Consider the following 13,892-nt stretch of genomic DNA (forward strand, 5'->3'; position numbering starts at 1 on the left):
TTTTTTCAATTAAAAACAAAAAATTATAAAAAAAATCCACACTCCGTCACTGTCATTGGCATTGTTTCTCGTGTTCAACAGCTGCTATTAGCAAGTGTGTCAAAAAGCGTCTTCGCTCTTTCATACACACTAAATAATAATAGTTAAAAATGAGACGAATGGTGCCATGCCATTTCGTTGTGATTGTAAAAGCGCGCCAATGTAGGTACGTACGTATATTATTCAACGAAACTCGAATAAAATATTGCCAGATGGGTTTTCAAACTGTGACAAAGGATAAAACCGTGGTGACATGTGGTGAAAATATGAATGATAATTTTTTTATTAAAAAAAATGTTACCGGACAGCAAAGTGCCCATAACATTTTTTACTCCAAATGTGCTAAGGAATAGCTGGTTAAAGTTTGTCGGGTACGTGCCGATACACCCTGTATACGACTACCTACCAGAAGTTAATTTAAATGACAATACATTATAATAAATATATACTCGCAGTAGGTAGATAACTCTTCTAACTTATCAGATTTTTAGCCACTCTTCATAGATTCGAGTGCTGAATAGTAAACTCGAACTTAATAAATAAATAAACCCTAAATCGAAAATATCTATCCAAAGTGTTTTTGATAGCTATGAAGATGATGGTGAAATGCCTCTATACTAAATACCCCTTTCGATGACCTCCGCGGTCGAGGGGTAAGGCTATCGACCAGCAAGCCGGAGGTAGCGGGTTTAAATCCCGCAAAAGTAAATATTATTTGATTAAATAGTGTGTTTCACAATTTACTCATTTAAAATAATATATAGTATATCTGTGGCTTGTTCCAGAGTGGAAGATACTCTTAAGCATCGCCCTGGTCTGAGACCACCATTCGGAATTGAAACGTTGCTTGAAATAGCTTTGGCCGTATTTGGTGACCAGATCTAACTAGCCAGGTACTTCCATATCTCCTTCCTCTCCCCTCTACCTTCAGCCTCACAACGTTCAGTTTTATTATTGTTATGTTTTATCGTGTTCTATTTCATCATGTTCAGTTCCTTTCGTAACCACAAACATACAACGTTTTTGAAGATACTCCAAGAATAATATATAAGTCTTGCTGAAGCAAGGACAACCAGCTGCAGCGAGATTATTCACGTAGGTTTCTATTCTATAACAACATTAATTTGGGAGGCGTGTGTAGAGCAAATTATAGGAAGTTTACATCTCCCGAAAATAATAACAACATTACTTTTACCCACATTTATGTGAGACTGGTATCACTGTAAACCTGCTCGCGATACCTCGCGCGGCAAATATTTCATTCTCTCTCCAGTGGTCTAGTCGCCGGTTTAGCCCGAAATCTTCTCTAACGTACGCGATCTGTTTTGTTCATACAATTATTGTAACGTGAGTTTTGTTAAAATAAAAACTAAATTGAAAATATTCGAATTCTCATTTTTACACACCGAGAGTAATCACGCAACCTTGGATTCTGCGGATTGGAGAACCACAGAATCATTCAGCCAACAACCCATTTAAATTGGTGATAATCACAATCCTCCAAACGTGTTTGGGTACCGTCACCCCTGATCTTTGGACCTTACCATATGTACAAACGCATTATAGGATAATTAGAAATGATGCTTGATTATTTAAAAGATAAATATATTAAGGCTAACTGAATCATCTTAAAACTACAACGTAAAAACAAGGAGGGCTTAACTGCATTCCCACCTGACATATGTGCTGATCTATCAAACGGACCGAACAGAGTCATGTGCATTGTTGGATATTCTGGAACTCCAAACTAGAGGTACAAGGTCAGCAGCCGTGTGCTAATATATAATACTGGTATTATAGTATCTGCGGGCTTTTACAGACTTAACACTCACAGAATAAATAAGAACATAAAAAATTCATTTCGCTCGAATCTGCTAGCCTAGATTCTTTTTGTCAGAGTATATTTTTGAAATAATTAAAAAAGGCGTCATTTTTCTAATAAATTATAGATTTTTACGAAATAGTCAACAAATTAATGTATGTACTATTGTTCAAATAGTAGGTAGTGGGATATTTTGGATGAAAATTCATACATAAATGCTCGTCGCTAGGCCTGTGACGTCATGCTCGCTCGTGAATACTAGGCTTTATTATGCGAAATGTATTACGAAATGATATTCTCAACAATTAATTGACTTTGGAGGCCATAGAAAAATTATTATTTCCGGCATTCGTTCTAACAATGATGTAGGTTGTGGAGGTATTTGAGTAGGTTTAAAAGATTAATTATAATTTGTTAATGTATCGTTATAAAACTCGATTTAAATCGAACATACATCAAATAAATCGATTGTATTATCTAAAAGACATAATATTTTTCCAGTCCTTATAAAACCACAATTGGTGTTATATATAATATATTTACCATATTATTTAATTATAATCATTCCTCAAAATATTAATATGGAAACAAAATTAAAGTGACTCTGGTTTAAAGCCAATGAATTCACCCTCATTTCACCGCTTATCAAATATATTTAGGTTGGTGACCGGATAAATCATCAAAATGATAATTCATCACATCTTTAAAAAGTTATATAAAGTCATGGAAAGTGATAAAACAAAAACTTTTTTAACTGGGTTAAATAGGTTAGGTTAGATTAAAAAAATAACTTTTTCATCGTTTTTAATGAATTTATATCATTTTTTAAATGTGTGTTGAATAATCATTGTGTTGAGTTATCATGGAACCATTTAGGTTATATAAATTGGGCACAACGTTTTTGCAACATTGGCATAATATGGCAAAAATCGCTCCAGTCGATTACATGATTTTAAAACATATTTATCCGAATCTTCGGATTTATTTTTTTCAGCAGCAAATGACAAAAGTGTAATGCAATCTCAGCGGGACTACCCTAAATGCCGTGTCTGTTTTAAAAGAATTTTAATGGAAGGTGCTCCGAGGAACCCCGTAGCTGTTACACATGTGAGACCGATTGCGTTATGCAGTTACTAGCATCGTCTCGCTTCTCTTCGCGTCGTCTATCCCGCGCTTCGTCCCGTGTCGGTTTTTTGTACGTGAGTCAAATAAGTTATATTCTAATTTTCCGCGAGAAATCACTCGATATAACATGACTTGCCAAGATCAAAACTGATGATGGGAAAATGATGTTTCTGCAGTATCAAAAATAATACACATTTCAAAATAGAACAAAAATTATATTTTCTTTATGTAATAGAAATAACTTGTTAAAAGGTTTATACTAGATATAAAAATTTATTTTTTTATAACATATAAAACATCAAAAAATATATACACGAGTATTATAAGTAGGTACTTTATAGCTTACTAGGTAGGTAATTTTCACAACACGTAGTTACATTATTTTATTGCCAAGACTCTGAATAAATAAAAAAACACTATACCGAAAGGCACAGAGTATTAATCAAACATTTTAATTTCGTCTGTGGGTCTGTTGGTGAGTGATTGAAATTCTGGTTCAATGAAATCGGACTTTTTTTAAATTTAAGTATCATTTTCAACATTGGAACTGATTGTAGAATTCAGACAAGCGATACAGTGCCTACTTATAATAAAATGCTTTAACAGAAAATTATTTTAATTTTCAACATTGGAATTGATGTGTGAAGATTTAGACAAGCGATAAACCTATATAATAATATTTCACAAGAAACATTTATTATTAATTAAATAATAATTACTTTAATTTTATATATGAAATGTGTATTTCTTTTGTTCAAATTTCTTACGGTTCATCAAGACAACTTAAGTCAGATTTCGTGATTTTTCAAGGTTCTGCGCTTTTTCCATTTTCAAGAAAGCGTTATTTACTAACTAAGTTGATTTACTGGCATAACAACTCGCGATTTTTCACGGCTGTACGCTAGTTGGTAATAATAATTATCTCTTTATAATAACAGCTGATACTACTTGTTGAAAAAACAACCCTAAAATAACAATCGTTAAAAAAACTACAAATTTACGAAGAACTTAGGTAAGTACCTAATATTAGCACATACCAAACGGGCAATTTATTTTAATGGTCATGAACATGAAATCACAAGTGAATAGCCATAAAATGTTAAGAATCAGCATTTAGGTAGGTACCGCGTATTTTATTTATTATCTCGGTAGAAACTATTTGTGAATCATCAATCTGGCAATAAATTCATAAGGAACGAGATACGGAGCAGGTACCCACAGAATGACACGGTTAACCTTGCAGTCGGTGGCATGTGGCGTAGTTAGCGATGATTTTGTGGATACCGAAAAATAAGTGAAAAAAAAACAGTTAGTTTTATTGTAATGTTCCATTTCATGATAGTATTCGCAAAAGCCTAGTATCTAGTAATAATCTCCATGCACAATTTATCTTAACGTGAGAGGTGGGTCCTGTGAGTACTTTTCATTACTGGGTACAGTGAGTACAGATACAAAAAATACCTGTTAAAAATACCGGTTACAAAATACTCCAAAGTATTTTATACCGACCTGGGGATCATAGTACCTAGGGACTGGGGACAGAAGTAATAAATACCCAGTCCCAGTATAAAATACTACAGAGTATTTTGTATGAAACCTAGAGAAATCTAAAGACAGCCCAGTTACCCTTAATAAATACGTACCACTTATTTTATTATTCTATGAAACATACAGGGTGGGGCAAAAGTAATCACCCTATTGGAAAACGCTATAACTTTTGCAAATGGCGCCAAATGTCAATTCGTTTCTGACATTTGTGAAGTAAACAAACGCAGAATACAAATCGACAAGACATGAATCGGTTTACTCCGCAAGAACGCGGAATAATTGTTTCCATTATAATTAAATAAATTATTACAAAATTACAGCAAAAGAACATCGGGTGATTACTTTTGCCCCAACCTGTATTAGACCAGAAAAATTCGCGTTTGCAATAATGCAATTTTCGTAATTTTCACGCGATTTGTTGGTATTTTAAAATAAGAAAGTATCATTATAATATCAGCTTATAGTCGAAATATTTCTGTGTCTATAGTTTTGACAAGTTTCAATAGCCATAAAATGGAACGCATTTCATATATTAAAAACACAGTTGCGATTTGTAAAAAAAAAACAATAATAAAACTGCTTTCCACTACTTTTTTGCTAAAATAACATAAGAATTATTAGAATTATAAAAAAAACAATAATTCTAATGAGAGAATATTTCATTCAATTTCAAATCAATTTTCAATATTTTCAGCCGAGTGCATTGCAATAATAGAATCTCTCAAATATATAATAAAAAATAATTTTGAATATTCCCTCGTTCTCTCTGACTCTCTCAGTTCCCTCCAAAAACTTAAATCCAGTCCTCTTCTTCATCCTGATGATCACTTTGTATGCCTTATTCGAGTGATGATTCCATTCAAAGCTCTGGTAAAACTGTAACTCTGGTTTGGATTCCTGGACATGTTGGTATCATGGGTCAATGATATTGCGGATGCCTTGGCAAAACAAGGAGCGTCCAACCCTGTTGTTACCTTCGTAAACCACATTCCCCTATCTGACATTTTTTTCCATCATCAAAGATAGATCCCGCAATGTTTGGGCAGAGTATTGGCACATTGCTAGCCAATCCAAGGGAGCCTGCTATGCCTCAATACAAAGGACTATCCCATCAAAACCGTGGTTTCAGCAATTCCCCCATTATTTCAAAAAAATAAATTTCTTCCCTCATTCGAATGAGGATCGGACATTATTCCGTTCCTTCCCACCTTTTTAAAATTCACGCTTTTGACTCCCCAGATTGTACATTCTGTGGTGTAGAAGTGGGAACTTTAGATCATATATTTTTTGGTTGTCCCTCTCTAAACAAATATCCTCTTTTCTATCAAGCCTTATCTAAAATTGCCTCCCCTCCATTCAACATCTCATCTCTTCTAAGTCTGAACTCGACTGCAATTGTCATTATAATTTTGAAATTTGCCTATTTAAAAAAAATAATTCTAAATTCACCTTTCATTTCTGCATCATTTTAAATGATGGCCAAGAACACCCTTGAAGGGTGAAAGCCAGAAATAATGGAAATAATAACAAAAGAATTAGATAACAATATTACTTTTGTGGAAAAATACCACCGCTGTTGCTGCAAAATATCACCACTTTTCCCAAAAATAACGTGTATTTAAAACGAAATTTTCAAAAAAAAGGTTTCTATAAATAACACAATAATGTTCTCTAAATACTCGATGAGGAACGTATTTCGGTTGGTTTTAATGGAAAAATTTAAATCGAAAGCAAAATGCATCTAAAATTAGGGTAGCAGGAAGAGTGGCAAAATTTTTATAGCATAGAATTTCGATTGTATCTTAGGTTAAATGATATTATTAAAAGAATTTTGTCGCCAGATTGACAAAGGTTTGTTTTCCTCTTCTCAAAAAAAACCCTCCGCACAGCATTCTCTATGTGTTAATCACCAATCAGAAAACCCTCCTCAAAGTATCCTCTGTGTGCAAATCACCAATCAAAAAATGGCTTAGTATTAGTATAACCACTGTATAGATAAATTGTATATTTTAATCTTCCTTCCATGTATATTTTAACGTAAAACCAATTTCGCCACAGTCTTGGTATCTTTTGGTTCTAGCCTATTTAGCACGCGCTTTGTCTCTCTTACACTTGCCTGACATCGTACATCGCCATCACATTTGGTCAAAATTTGATAATGATGATGCACAGTTCCGTATTTGAGATTTAAGCAAAGAATGGTCAGACTTTTGGATCACGAAACAGATCCACAAAGCATTTCTTGTGTTCTTCTTTAACCTACGAGCACCCATACTGAATTGAAAGAAGAACAGTTGTCGGCAATTATTTCCGTATTAAAATCTTCAGAAATGATCTATTTAATCTTTAATCAATTAATATAACCTACTCAGAAATGGATTGATTATCTGTTCGAGAAGGAAAATCATATTTAAAAATGAATCAATTTCGGGTAAAGTAAGATTAAAAAAAAAACAAAGTTTTTTACTACTTTTATTTTTTTCTATTTTTATTTTTTGCTTTGACTGAGGATTGAACCTTTCTCCACAGGGACTGGAATCAACCGCGCCAATAACCTCGCCAAATGCCAATTGGGTAGGACCGACATTTATTTCGTATATCAACTGCTGTAGTGTCATCCAATGCGTATTTCTTCCGCGTGTGTGTCCGTGATTGAAGAATTGATATAATGCATCGTCTTCGATAAGGCGTCTATCTTCCGAATTTCAGCTCGATCGCACGTCGGGAAGTGGGTTAAATTCCGCTTCCAAGATTTGCATTCATTCATTACCGAAAACAAAAGTGAATTTAAAATAGATGTATTCAAAAATAGCTCACAGCGGGAAGTATCGTGGTCACGCCCCCAACACACTTCTATCTATAGTTCAGTGGTACCTACACACAAGTATTTAACCTATCTGATAATGTGAATGACAGAATAACACGGGAAGATAAAAACATTAATTACATTGTTATCGGACACATCGACAGCCATTATCATCTACCTCCTACGAAATCTGTTATCCGGGCAAACCCCTTCCAACCGAGTACAGCAGGGCAGTGCTGTGGTTTGCAAACCACCCGAAGGTTATGGTTCCTTTCCCGTGTTTATGGTCTTTTTATGTGAATACTCCACAAGAGTTTCCAAAATCGTCCAGAGCCAGTGGGACTATTGCAACCTTAACTGGAGCAAGTTTTGAGGTTGGGGATAGTGGAGAGGGAAAGGAGATAGGAGAGAGGAAGGTGAGAAAGTACCACTTATTTAGATCTGGTAACTAAACACGGCTAAAGCCATACCAAGCAACGTGTCGATTCTGAATGGTGTTATTTCACCAGGGCAATACTGAGAGTAAAACTAAATCAATTTGAAAACGTTGAATTATTTCCAACTCTTGTCACATTTGTTGACCATCAAAATGTCGATCGTGAACATTTTGAATAGTTGACATTTGAACAATTCTCGGTCCGTTTCAGCTTTTGATCAAGTCACGATCGGCTGTCAAGCATAATGGTCATGTTGTTATGATCTCCAGCTGATCACAATCTGAAACGGACATTTTCGTGCCACGTGTAACAAAAATTATCAGTTTCATATCAAAGTGACGTCACGAAAATAAAAATAAAAATTCTAATATTTCCAGTGAACAAAATCAATTTGCTATTTTTTGAGCCAGTTATGCATGCCGATATTGCAAGTTCATATCAAATTCGCTTCTTTGAAAGTCAAGTATATTCCGCATCGTGACAGTCAGTTATTTTGGCTTTGACATTGTCCCACTTCAGAACCTGCTGAACTCGGTCATGGCTGGAATGCCGTGGGCGTCCTTTGTCGCACGTAATACCTATGCGCCCGTTACTTAATCTCATTCATAATGCTTTTCTTGGGTTTGAAGAAGACCATAATGTTTGGCAAAATAATAAAATTTAATAAAGTGGAACTAAAATTTTCATCACTGCGGCAACTCCGATCTTTGAGTTAATGGTGGTCACAGAAATAAAAAAAAAATACAAGTGTATATTCTTGGTATACCTTATATCGTAGGTAATAGGCATTAAAATCGCTTGACAACCGGAGTCTTGAAACGTTCGATTTCAAGCAAAAAACAGACTTTTACTTATTTTGTAAATAATTTTATAAGAAAGCAATCAAGTGAAACTTTCACAGACAATCTTAGCTATAAAACTGTATTTTTTAATAGTTGTTTCCTTTATGCGTTTATACATTTCTATTCGAAAAATATTTTTTGCAGTAGTTTGCATTTATATTTTTTTATGAGTAATTTATTGTTTTATTTGTATTCTACTCAAGCGAAGTGATAGGAAAACTTTCAATTTAACTAAAGCATATTTTTTTTTCATAATGTACACCAATTCGTTATAAAGATTAATCAAAGTAGTGATTTGGCATTAAGCTTACACGATGATATACGATGCAAGTATATGGGCTAGAACCAAAGGGTATTAGGTCAGTGGAGACATTGGTTACAATTCAAATCTACACGGAAGACATTTCTAGTATGTATGATCTATTCAGTGTGTGCGAGTTATAACTTGCGTCTCAAGTTTACAGACTTCAATGGAACTGCTAAAATAATATGTACACAATCATAATATGATTATAGTTATACGAACATGTTATAATTGACTGAGAATAGGGAAGACCTTTCATCTGTCTTTAATGCCGGCCTCCGTGGTCTAGGGGTAATGCTCTCGACTAGCAAGCCGGAGGTGGAGGTACTGAGTTCAAATCCCGGCGTGCCCGACTAAAGTTTATTTGTTTTATTTCACAATTTATCAATTAAAAATAATATACAGTATATTTGCGGCACGTTCTAGAGTGAGAAATACTCTCAGTATCGCCCTGGTCTAAGACTACCATACAGACTTGTTGAATTACAGAACATTACAGATCAGAATAGCCAGGTAATTAATTATCCATCTCCTTCCCCTCTCCACTACCTTCACCCTCACAACATACCCCAATGACATATCCTCACTGGCTGCAGATGGTTTAGGATTAGTTGGCAATTAATGGCACTTACCTGCATTAATGAAGTTTCAAAAAAGGGCTGGATATTTATTTATTAATCTTTGCGAAATCGACAGCTGAATTCAAAGATTAGGTTGAATTTTATTATTTTTAACACTATACCAAATATACAAGCAATTAAAGATTTCCTCTGGAAAATAGAGTTATATTACAGGATGTATGTATATAAAACAAATTAAATTCATTACAAAATTATATAAACAACAACGTTTCTTTTGACAAATTGTAAAGGGTTTCCAATAAGAGGTGTTATTTTGAATAGCCCACTATTTCGGTAGATGTTACTTTTGAAGCTGTCATTTTTAATTTATATACATAATAAAATAAAATAAGTGATAAGAAGTGATGTGTAGTTTGTGGCAAGTGTGTGTTTATGTATATAAAATAAATAAAAAAAATAATTTATATACATAATAAAATAACACCTCTTATTGGAAAACCCTATACATATAATTCACTTACATATTAAGTGAATTTACGGTTTGTAATTTTAGAGTAGATATACCTAACTACGAAGTGAAGGGGAAATTTTGGTTTTGATTTATTAAATAAAACATAATTAGAAACATACTTTTGTGAATACGAGGTCTCCTGGTTACAGAACTAATAGCTACTTATAGATAATCCGGAGAAATGCATTCTGCAAATTAAGTAATATCCCTCGACTTCCAAGTCCCAGATATGCCGACGAAATTGATTATCTGCTCATGAAAGAATTTCGATACTATTTGAAAAGCTTGGCTACGGACACGCCCATACTACACGTCTATCGGCTTAAATCTTCAGTGTTATACCTACAAACACATCGGTCCCTAACTACAAACGTTTTCCTCAAGTTGCATAATATTGTAAAATAATAACAAATAAACCAAACTACCTTGTTACAGTTATCGCAGCGAATGTAGATGCGAACACATACAAAGTACCCACTCACACACACGCATTGCTTGCATACAGTATGTTTCAAACTTGTCCCATTTAGAAAATATTATTTAAGTGTAATTTAAAAAAGTTCAGTAAATATATACATAAAATGGGTACACGCTTAATGTGCACTTTTTAATTTGAAAAAACACTTAGTAATAATTAGAAGTAAGTATTTCAGATTCGGGAAATGGAAATAATGCATTTTAAATTTCATTAAAATTAAAACGATGTTGATATTGATGCGAAAGTATTAGTTTGTTTTTTTTTTTCTTCTCTTATTTAACCCAAAATATGAACCCATGATCCTAAAATAGGCTGTTAGATTCTTAGTCTGGGTTTAATTAAGAAATAAATTATTAAAAAAAACTTTGTCTATTTTAATATTATTAATATGGCGTGAAGAAAAGACGTCAGATTTTCCGTATATTTAAGAAAAAGCTAAAAAAAATACATTATTTTCCATTTCCGGAGAGTGAAATACTTGCTTCTCATTGTCATCTAACTGATACAAGGTGTTTTTAAATTAAATGTGCGTATGAAGGTGTCCCTATTTTCTGAATATTTAAATATTCATAGTAAAAAGAACACCCTCTATAACTTAACATATACCTACTCAAATTCGACCTTGAACTTGTCCCGTTCTCACTAAAAGCGAAAATACAAAAAAACTGCTTCTCAGAGACATTTCTGTCGGAAGTTAATATAAATTATTCACCGAAACACACAATCCTAAGTATAACGTGTTGTTCGCATTCTAATTGAGCAACCAATAATGTTTTTATTTTATTTATTACTTCTTACTACGGAAACGATAATTAAGAATTCCTTACAAAAAAGTACACAGGAATCTATAAACAAGAAGAAAAAAAAAACATGCAGGCGATTCACACCGATACTAAAATAGAATTTATTAAATAATTCGTACCACTAGCGCCGCTCGACGAGCGGAAAAACTACAAGAAAAAGTCCCGACCAATAAACGGCGGTACATAGTTATTATGGGCCTTGTACACGTTGTACAATTGTATAATGCATTGGGCCAACGCGCTGGCCCAACGTGTACAGGACGTCTTTGCTGTTGCATGCGTTGGCCACCAACGTTGGCCGGTCGACCCGATCAAAGTATCTTGCGGCCAACTCGAAAAGAGCGTTCACATGTTGGCGCCGTCCTCACTTCGCAATAAGAGCGGAGGCGGTCGTGTTTATTATTGCGTAAAAGATAATTTACATTTACGAATGATGATTTAAGATGCTGTAGAAATAAATTGCTGCGGCTGCGACAATTTCCACATCCAACTAGATTTGACGGCCTCCGTGGTCGAGGGGTAAGGTTCTCGACTAGCAAAGGTCGCGGGTTCGAATCCCGCCGCGCGCAACTAAATTTTATTTCACAATTAATTCACTTCAACATAATATATAATGAAGGCACTTGCGGCACTTTCCAGAGTGGAAGACACTCTCAGAATCGTGACTAGATCTCGCCACCTTCCTCTTTCCATCTCCTTTCCCTCTCCACTACCCTCAGCCTCACAACATACCCCAAATGGAGATGCCGTAGTCTCACTGGCTCCAGGCGGTTGGGAGCAGTTGGGGCTCTTGCGCGGTATTGACATAAATAAGGAGGTCAAATGGCCAACGCAGAATAAGGTATTTTCATTGATTTTTTTATTCCCGAAAATGTGAGGAAAAAAATTATGAAAATAAAGGTATTTTTCGTTTATTTTTATGTTGACGAATAAATTTGCTATGACGATTAATAATGTGCCATTTTCAATTTGCTGCCGCCTAAACGACATGACCCCAACGTTGGCGACGCACCGCGACGTTGGCCCCAACATTGGCACAATGCATTGGGCCAACGTGGATATGGAGCTTTACACCTTACACCATACACCATGACAAGGCGCACACTTGCATCGGGAAAATGAACTAAAAAAACGCCATTCGACCTCTGTTTGATATTTAATCAAGCAGTAAATTGACAAACAAATAATAACTAATATGCAATGAGCACCATCGCTCTCCGCGGGGTATATGCACAATAAATTAGTGCATTCATTGCACTTCTTAAACTACGGTAAAATCCAGTTCTAATGTGCACCGTACCTTCTTGTTGCTACCGAGAATAAAAAACACACCCAAACACTTTGCGATACATTTCTACCAGCATAAATTATTTCACAGCAAATACTAAGCATATTAATCAAAATTCTCCTGTGTGTAGGTACCTACTACACCTTCAATCTAAAAAAAATATGTCAGCCAGTAATATAATTCAGTCATATTTTCCCGTGTTCGTCATTGAAAATGACACAATGATTGATATCAATGAAACGGAAACCAAAACGAATGAATTAAGTATTATTTAAAAACATAAAAAATGCAAAATTTGTCTTATAATTTATTGCAAAACCAACGACGGCCTACTTAAAACACTTTCTATACATTGGGATTCAAGTCTATTCCATTTTTGACCGAAAAAAGTGATAAATATTACGTTGCGAACATTTTTAACGTAGTGGAAATATTCTAGAAAGTTGCCTCAGTGAGTGACAAAATAAACCCTGTTCAATTTTGATCAGACTTCGCAACAAAGATATTTCGCTGCATTGTTTTCAAGGGCATTTCACAAATGGAAAACACATCTATGAAGTTCTGACTTGTATGTTTTATGTACACAGAACGCTGTGGAAACACATAACCGATTGTTTAACAAGTCATGAATGAAAATGTGGATTTATCAGTATGGTTGTAGGAGACATGATTACATGCTTTTATACAGAATAAGTTTAAAGAAAAGGAGAAAAATACTCACAGGCTGGTCGGCAGCGTTACGACGTGTATAATCATACACATGACGTCATTATTTAACGCAATACATTCCCAAAATATTAAACAAATCGGCAAGATTGACAAGAAAGGGCACTGGTATTATCACAATCACTAAAACACGACGATCTGGTGGCACATAAGACTAACACATTATGTCATTTTACAGGGTTTGTACAACTTTAAACTAATTATTTGGTCACCGAGTTTCGCAGATTTGACAAGATGGTAGCGGACCGTGTGTTTTGCTTTGGTTGTCAGCTGATACGGCCGGCAATTACTTCAAACCAAGCTGCGAACCATTTCTTTCTCTCTTTTCCTATATCCAAACAATGGGCACGAGTGAAACAGACGTGTCTCGTTGCCTTCAAGTGGAACAAGTCTAATGTCATTTCCACTGCTTAAAATAATCGCACAATAACAATTTCAAATAAACAGCTTTCACTAGCGGGCCAAGAGATGAAATAAAATATATTTATTTAAAAAGTAAATATTGAAATTTAAAAAACCGTGTATCAATGTCACTTAGTTAATATTTCAAGATAAATAATTCAAGAATTAATGGGCGTGACA

The 13,892-nt window shown here is 34.5% G+C and overlaps 1 protein-coding gene across 1 annotated transcript in view; it reads right to left on the bottom strand.

The window, feature by feature from the left end:
* The window catches only part of bbx (bobby sox), a 62,943-nt gene extending 49,404 nt beyond the window's left edge, over positions 1–13,539 (bottom strand). The window contains exon 1 of the mRNA XM_089642635.1: positions 13,306–13,539. The gene's annotated coding sequence lies outside the window, so the exon portion shown is untranslated. The remainder of the gene's footprint in view (positions 1–13,305) is intronic.
* Between the last annotated feature and the right edge of the window lie 353 nt (positions 13,540–13,892).

This window comes from Hesperophylax consimilis, chromosome 18, assembly GCF_061612785.1.
Source record: "Hesperophylax consimilis isolate HC1 chromosome 18, BYU_Hcon_1.0, whole genome shotgun sequence".
Taxonomy (NCBI): domain Eukaryota; kingdom Metazoa; phylum Arthropoda; class Insecta; order Trichoptera; family Limnephilidae; genus Hesperophylax; species Hesperophylax consimilis.